Source organism: Humulus lupulus, chromosome 6 (genome assembly GCF_963169125.1).
Source record: "Humulus lupulus chromosome 6, drHumLupu1.1, whole genome shotgun sequence".
Classification (NCBI taxonomy): domain Eukaryota; kingdom Viridiplantae; phylum Streptophyta; class Magnoliopsida; order Rosales; family Cannabaceae; genus Humulus; species Humulus lupulus.
In genome coordinates, this window is record NC_084798.1 from 42,212,127 (window position 1) to 42,219,111 (window position 6,985).

The window sequence follows — 6,985 nt, forward strand, 5'->3', positions numbered from 1 at the left end:
ATGCATATATGTGCATTTGGTGGCTTGCGTTGGGCTTCAGCAAAAGAGAGAGCTTGTGCTGGGCTTGGGCCAATGGGCCTGAGCTTCATTTCTTCCAAAAATACCACTTTTTTCCTTTTCTTTTTCAGTTTTAATTGTTTCTCTATTCTCCATTTTTATTAGTGCCCAAATGCAATTTATTTCCTGAAAATTAAACATAAATTAAATTAAATTAATATTTTCCATTATAAAATATATTACAATAAATTCATGAAAATATTAATAAAAAATTAATTTATTTTACACTTTAAAACTAATAAATTTGCATTTTTGAGCACTAATCACAACCCCCAACTAGCTTATTGCTAGTCCCTATCAATTCAAGCGAAAAATAAAATTATCAAGTTGAATAATCAAGTCAAACCAAGCAAAATCATCTAAGCATTTTCAAATTATCAGCAAGAAGTCAAAAATTACTATCGAAGCTACTATAGTTGTGATTTCAGAGTTGTGATTTCAGAGTTGTGTGTGTGTGCACCAAACCATATTCGTTTTCTCACAAGTCATAACACAAATAGTATCGAAAAATCTCAAAAGTATAAAGATCTCAACTCCAAATTCCTCACGGGCATTGAAAGTATTGTATGGGAAGGATTACACTCTTGGAGTTGGAAATGTAACAGTTTACGCTCAAATGAGAAAATATAAACTTTTTAGGACAAGCAATTTGAACAAATATTGATCACAAGATAGACAAATCAACTTATTGGAATTCAAGTGACAAACAACCTTTGGGATTTACATGAGAAAACTCAAAGAACAAAATGACAACTAATTAGAAACGATAAATAAGATAATGAACTATAATGATATATTTTTTTTTTATTTACAAAATAATAGAAGGAAGTGTTGCTCTTGTTCTCTTTTTTTTTTCTTTTTTTTTCATTTATTTATCATTTTTCTTTTTCCTTTTTTTTTCATTATTTTTTTTTTTGACAAGAGACAACACAAAAATACAAAGGAAATTACAAATACAATAAATAGAACACAAATTTATTACAAAGACTTTTCTTAAATGAAAAACATCCCTCTAGTAAATGTCATGTTTTAAATTCCAAAGATGTGACTTTACCAACTCAAATGATCAATAAAAGTTCAAAAAGTTGTTTTCTCAACTCTCACAACTCACCAAGAAATGAAAAACTTTAAACTTGAAATTTCTCTCAACTATTTGTGTTAACAACCAATTTATTTATCATATGTTTGGAAAGTGCACAAAAGAACTCTGAAAATCACTTCTTAATAGCTAAACATAGTAAGAACTGACTCAAACCAACAAATTATACTCATGCTTGGATAATTTTGAGAAAATTTGACTTAAAAATTCAACAAGACAATAATGTTTTCCAAATGAATGCTAATGACATAACAATAAGATTTTCCAAATGAAATCCAATGCATGCTCACCACCCCCAACCAAAAATCAGACAGTGTCCTCAATGTCAAAATGAATAAGCAATGAAAAAGATAAGGAAAGAGAACACCTGGATGATGACCATGTCCATGAGGTGAGAGCGAAAATAGCCTGGTAACAAAACCCCAAAACAAAATACAAAAACGAAAAGCATACAAAAATAAAAGAAAGACAGAAAAATAAAGCTAATAAAAATAAAAAGAACAACAACAAACCATTCAGAACGTCAGAGTGTATAGATTGGGTCCTTAAGAAGGACCTCTTCAACATGACTCACACTCTCAATGTAATGCTTCAGCCTTTGGCCATTGACTCGAAAAACTCTCCCATCGGTTGGGTCCTCGACCTCCACGGAACCGTTGGGAAATACTTGCTTCACGACAAATGGACCAGTCCATCGCGATCGCAGTTTACCGGGATGCAAGTGCAAGCGAGAGTCGTACAGATGCACTTTTTGATTTGGCTCAAAGTGTTTTCACAGGATTTGTTTGTCGTGAGCGATTTTCAATTTTTCCTTATAAATCCTGGAATTGTCATATGCATCGTTTCTCAACTCCTCAATTTCGGACAACTGGAGTTTGCGATTGATACCTGCGGCATTCAGATCAAAGTTTAGGGCTTTGATAGCCCAGTATGCTTTATGCTCGAGTTCGACAGGTAAATGACAGGCTTTTCCAAAGACAAGCCGATAGGGAGACATCCCAAGGGGGGACTTGAAAGCAGTGCAGTATGCCCAAGGAGCGTCTAGAAGTCGTGTAGACCAATCTTTGCGGTCGGGATTTACCGTCTTTTCCAAAATGTGTTTAATCTCCCTATTGGCTAACTCAGCTTGACCATTGGTCTGTGGATGATAGGCATTTGCAACTTTATGAAGTACACCGTACTTGCGCATAAGAGCCTCAAATGATCGGTTGCAAAAATGAGTGCCTTGATCACTGATGATAGCGCGAGGGGTACCGAACCTTGATAACACATTTTCTTTCAAGAATTTGACAACTGTAGCGTTATCATTGGTTCGACATGGTACAGCCTCGACCCATTTTGAAACATAATCCACAGCGAGGAGAATGTAAAGGTAGCCAAAAGAAGGTGGAAATGGTCCCATAAAGTCTATCCCCCAACAATCAAATATTTCGATAACAAGAATTGGGTTCAAGGGCATCATGTGCCGACGGGATAAGGATCCTAACTTTTGGCACCTTACACAAGAACGACAAAAATCATTGGTGTCTTTGAACAGAGTGGGCCAGTAAAGGCCGCATTGTAAGATTTTGGCAGCGGTTTTCTTCACAGAGAAGTGACCACCACAAGCATCATTGTGGCAAAAATTTAGCACACTAGACACCTCATTGTCGTGGATGCATCTTCGCATGATTTGGTCGGGGCAATACTTGAATAAGTATGGGTCATCCCAAAAGAAATTGCGCACCTCGACCAGAAATTTGCGTTTGTCTTGTGAACTCCATTCAGATGGGAGTTCACCTGTTACTAAGTAGTTTACAATGTGAGCGTACCACGGCAACTTAGCAACAGAAAGCAATTGTTCATCGGGGAAATCATCATGAATAGGTGGACCGTCAGCGGGATCGCTGAATTCAAGTCGGGACAAATGGTCCGCGACGACATTTTCAACACCTTTCTTGTCTTTGATCGTTATGTCAAATTCTTGCAGGTGAAGGATCCACCGTATTAATCGTGCCTTAGCATCCTTTTTGGAAAGGAGATACTTAAGGGCGGAGTGATCTGTGAAGATTGTAATAGGCGATCCAATCAAATAAGATCGGAATTTGTCAAGGGCAAAGACAACGGCAAGCAACTCTTTTTCAGTAGTGGAATAGTTCATTTGAGCACTATTGAGAGTTCGGCTTGCATAATAGACAACAAAGGGTTTCCCCTCCCTTCGTTGTCCTAGCACAGCTCCCACAGCAAAGTTGCTGGCGTCACACATGATCTCGAAAGGAAGACTCCAATCGAGTGACTGAATGATGGGAGCGGAAGTGAGCGAATTGACAAGCGCTCGGAATGATTCCTCACACTTAGGTGTCCACTCAAAGGTAACATCTTTGGCTAGTAGGTTGCTCAGCGGACGAGCAATCATTGAAAAATTTTGTATGAACCTCCTATAGAATCCAGCATGACCAAGAAATGACCTAACGTCTTTGACAGTCTTAGGAGTTGGCAGGTTGGAGATAAGGTCGACTTTGGATTGATCAACCTCAATTCCTTTTTCAGAAACAATGTGACCTAAGACTATGCCAGAAGATACCATGAAGTGGCATTTCTCCCAATTGAGGACAAGTCCTTTCTCGATGCATCGTTTTAAAACAGCTTCAAGATGAAGAAGACATGTCTCAAAGGAGTTTCCAAAAACGGTTAGGTCATCCATGAATACTTCCATTGATTTTTCGATCATGTCACTAAAGATGCTCATCATGCATCTTTGGAAAGTAGCTGGTGCATTACACAAGCCAAATGGCATACGCCGGAAAGCAAACGTGCCAAAGGGACAAGTGAAAGTGGTCTTATCTTGATCCTCCAATGCAATCTCAATTTGATAATAGCCAGAATAGCCATCAAGAAAGCAATAGAAAGGATGACCAGCTACACGTTCAAGGATTTGATCAATGAATGGGAGTGGAAAATGATCTTTGCGGGAGGCGGCATTCAATTTTCTATAATCAATGCACATGCGCCACCCCGTCACCGTTCTTGTGGGGACAAGGACCCCTTTTTCGTTTTGGATAACGGTGACACCAGATTTCTTGGGCACAACTTGAGTTGGACTGACCCATTTTCTATCTGCTACCGGGTAAATAATACCGGCATCTAGCAATTTCAAAACTTCATTTTTTGCAACCTCTTTCATCGTGGGGTTCAGTCGCCTTTGAGGGTCTCTTCGAGGGATAGCCTCGTCCTCCAGATTGATCCGATGGGAGCAAATTAACGGGCTAATACCTTTGATATCAGCAAGCGTCCAACCTATCGCAGATTTATGTGCTCGCAGTAGCTCGAGTAACTGCAATTCTTGAGAATTTTGAAGGTTGGATGAGATGATAACTGGAAAGGTTTCACCGTCTCCCAAGAAGGCATGTTTCAAACCCTCGGGAAGTTGGGTCAATTGAACAATTGGAACCTCTTCGGCTGAAGTTTTCGGCTGTGCCCTCTCGCGAGGTAGCTCTTCAAAGCGAGGTTGCCAAAATTGAGTCCATCTATTGCGTGAGTCTATGCGATCTGATATTGCAAGAGTAGACTTAATAGAGCTTGGACTTTCGTTGTCGGACAGAAGGAGGAGTTCATCAAGATTATCAAAGTTGTTGCGCAATTGAACCTCCTCGGGAATTAAAGAGTCAATCATGAATGTTTGATAGCATTCATCATCTTCTCGGGGTTGTTTCCCGATGTGGAAGATATTGACTTCAAGAGTCATGTTTCCAAACGATATCTTCATTAGACCATTCCGACAATTGATCAAAGCATTTGCAGTAGCAAGGAATGGTCGTCTGAGGATAATAGGAATTTTAGACTCCATGTTCACCACAGATTGGGTATCAAGAATAAGAAAATCCACGGGATAATAGAATTTTTCAATTTGAACCAATACATCCTCAACGATACCCCTAGGCTTTTTGGTGGAACGATCAGCAAGCTGTAGTACAACAGATGTTGGCTTCATTTCTCCAAGACCGAGTTGCGAGTATACAGAATAAGGCATGAGATTGACACTCGCGCCAAGATCAAGTAAGGCTTGACTGACTTCATGGGTCCCAATTTGGCAAGAAATGGTGGGACAACCGGGATCTTTGTATTTTGGCGGTGCCTTTTGTTCAATCACCGCACTCACTTGCTCGGTCAAGAAAGCAGTCTTCTTGACATGGTGCTTCCTTTTTGCAGTGCAAAGATCCTTGATGATTTTGGCATAAGCAGGCACTTGTTTAATGATGTGAAGCAAAGGAAGATTAATCTTCACTTGTGTCAAGTGCTCAAGGAGTTCAGCTCGGTTATCAAGAAGTTTCCCAACAGGTTTAAAAGCCTGGGGGAATGGTACCTTTGGGGTGGCATTGAGTGGTGGATTTTCGGAAATGACTATTGGAATATTGGGAGAGTTGGATTTAAGGGGTGGGTCTGACAAAGTTTTACCGCTTCTCGTCGTGATGGCATTCACTTCCTTGACGTTTTGATCATTTGAATTTGAAGATTGGGCCATGTGTTGGCCTTGAACATTGAATTTCGGTTGGGAAGGAAGTTTGCCTTTTTCAGGAATGGCCAAGGATTCAGTCAATTTTGAGAATTGACATTTCATTTCCTTGATTTCTTCCATCATTTGGCGATTCAGTTTGGATTGTTCCTCCATGAATGCATGAAGAGTATTCTCGAGAGAATTGCGTTGTGGATGAGCATTGTAATGAGGTGCAGAATACGCCTTTGATGGTTGAACTTGTTGCTCATTTCTCCATTGGCCTCCAGACGATTGAGCTTGGTTGGAATCTCTCCAACTGAAATTTGGGTGGTTTCTCCAACCAGGGTTGTACGTATGGGAGAATGGCTTGTTATATGCCCCTAAGGCATTGCATTGCTCCTCATAAAACCCCCTCATTTCATTCAAAGCTAAGCAGTCCTTAGCTAAGTGCTCCGTCCCTCCACAAACAAAGCAAGGTTCTTGCGGTTCCACTTGAGCGATCATGTGCGACTTTTGCCCATTTTTCGTCATTAAGACCTCAAACTGCTTTTTCAAAGCTTCGAGTTGGGCCTTAATACTATCCTCTTCTCGAAGTTGATAGATCCCTGATGGTTTGTGTCGGTTGGTGCTGTCAGTAGCACTTGGACCAGTCCAGGTGTGAGATTTTTTTGCAGTTTCTTCGAGATATTCAAGAGCATCGTTTGGCTCTTTTTCGAGGAATTCACCATTGCATAGCATTTCTACAAACTGGCACTCACGACTCGTGAGGCCTTCATAGAAGTAACTGACCAAGCGCCAGTTCTCATAGCCATGGTGCGGGCACTGATTTAGCAGATCTTTGAATCTTTCCCAGACTTGATAGAACGTTTCATTGTCCTTTTGGGAGAATGTGGAAATTTGTCGTTTTAGACTGTTGGTCTTATGGCTAGGGAAGTGTTTCAGAAAGAAGGATTTAGTCATCTCCTCCCATGTTCCAATCGACCTAGGTCTCAAAGAGTACAACCAGCTTTTGGCTTTGTCCTTCAAGGAGAAAGGGAAGAACTTTAGTCGCACAGCATCGGCATTGTCGGCTCGGTTATAGAACGTGGCTACCACCTCCTCGAATTCTCTGATATGCACGTATGGGCTTTCGTTTTCCATTCCATGAGATGTAGGCAAGAGTTGAATCATGCCAGGTTTAAAGTCTAATGCGGGCATATTAGGAGGGAAGATAATGCATGAAGGTGTGGAAGTGCGAGTAGGATGGAGGTAGTCATTGAGAGTTCTTGGTTGGATTTCATCATTGCGAGCCATTGCGAATGGGTTATTATCAGCGAAAGTTTGTGGAGAAGCAGGATTGGTGGACGGAGTTCCGG

General features: G+C 40.4%; 1 non-coding gene across 1 annotated transcript; it reads left to right on the top strand.

The window, feature by feature from the left end:
- The first annotated feature begins 6,435 nt into the window (after positions 1-6,435).
- On the top strand, positions 6,436-6,542 carry LOC133787636 (small nucleolar RNA R71). The gene has a single exon (XR_009872643.1). It is a non-coding gene; the product is annotated as a small nucleolar RNA R71 (small nucleolar RNA).
- Positions 6,543-6,985: the final 443 nt, after the last annotated feature.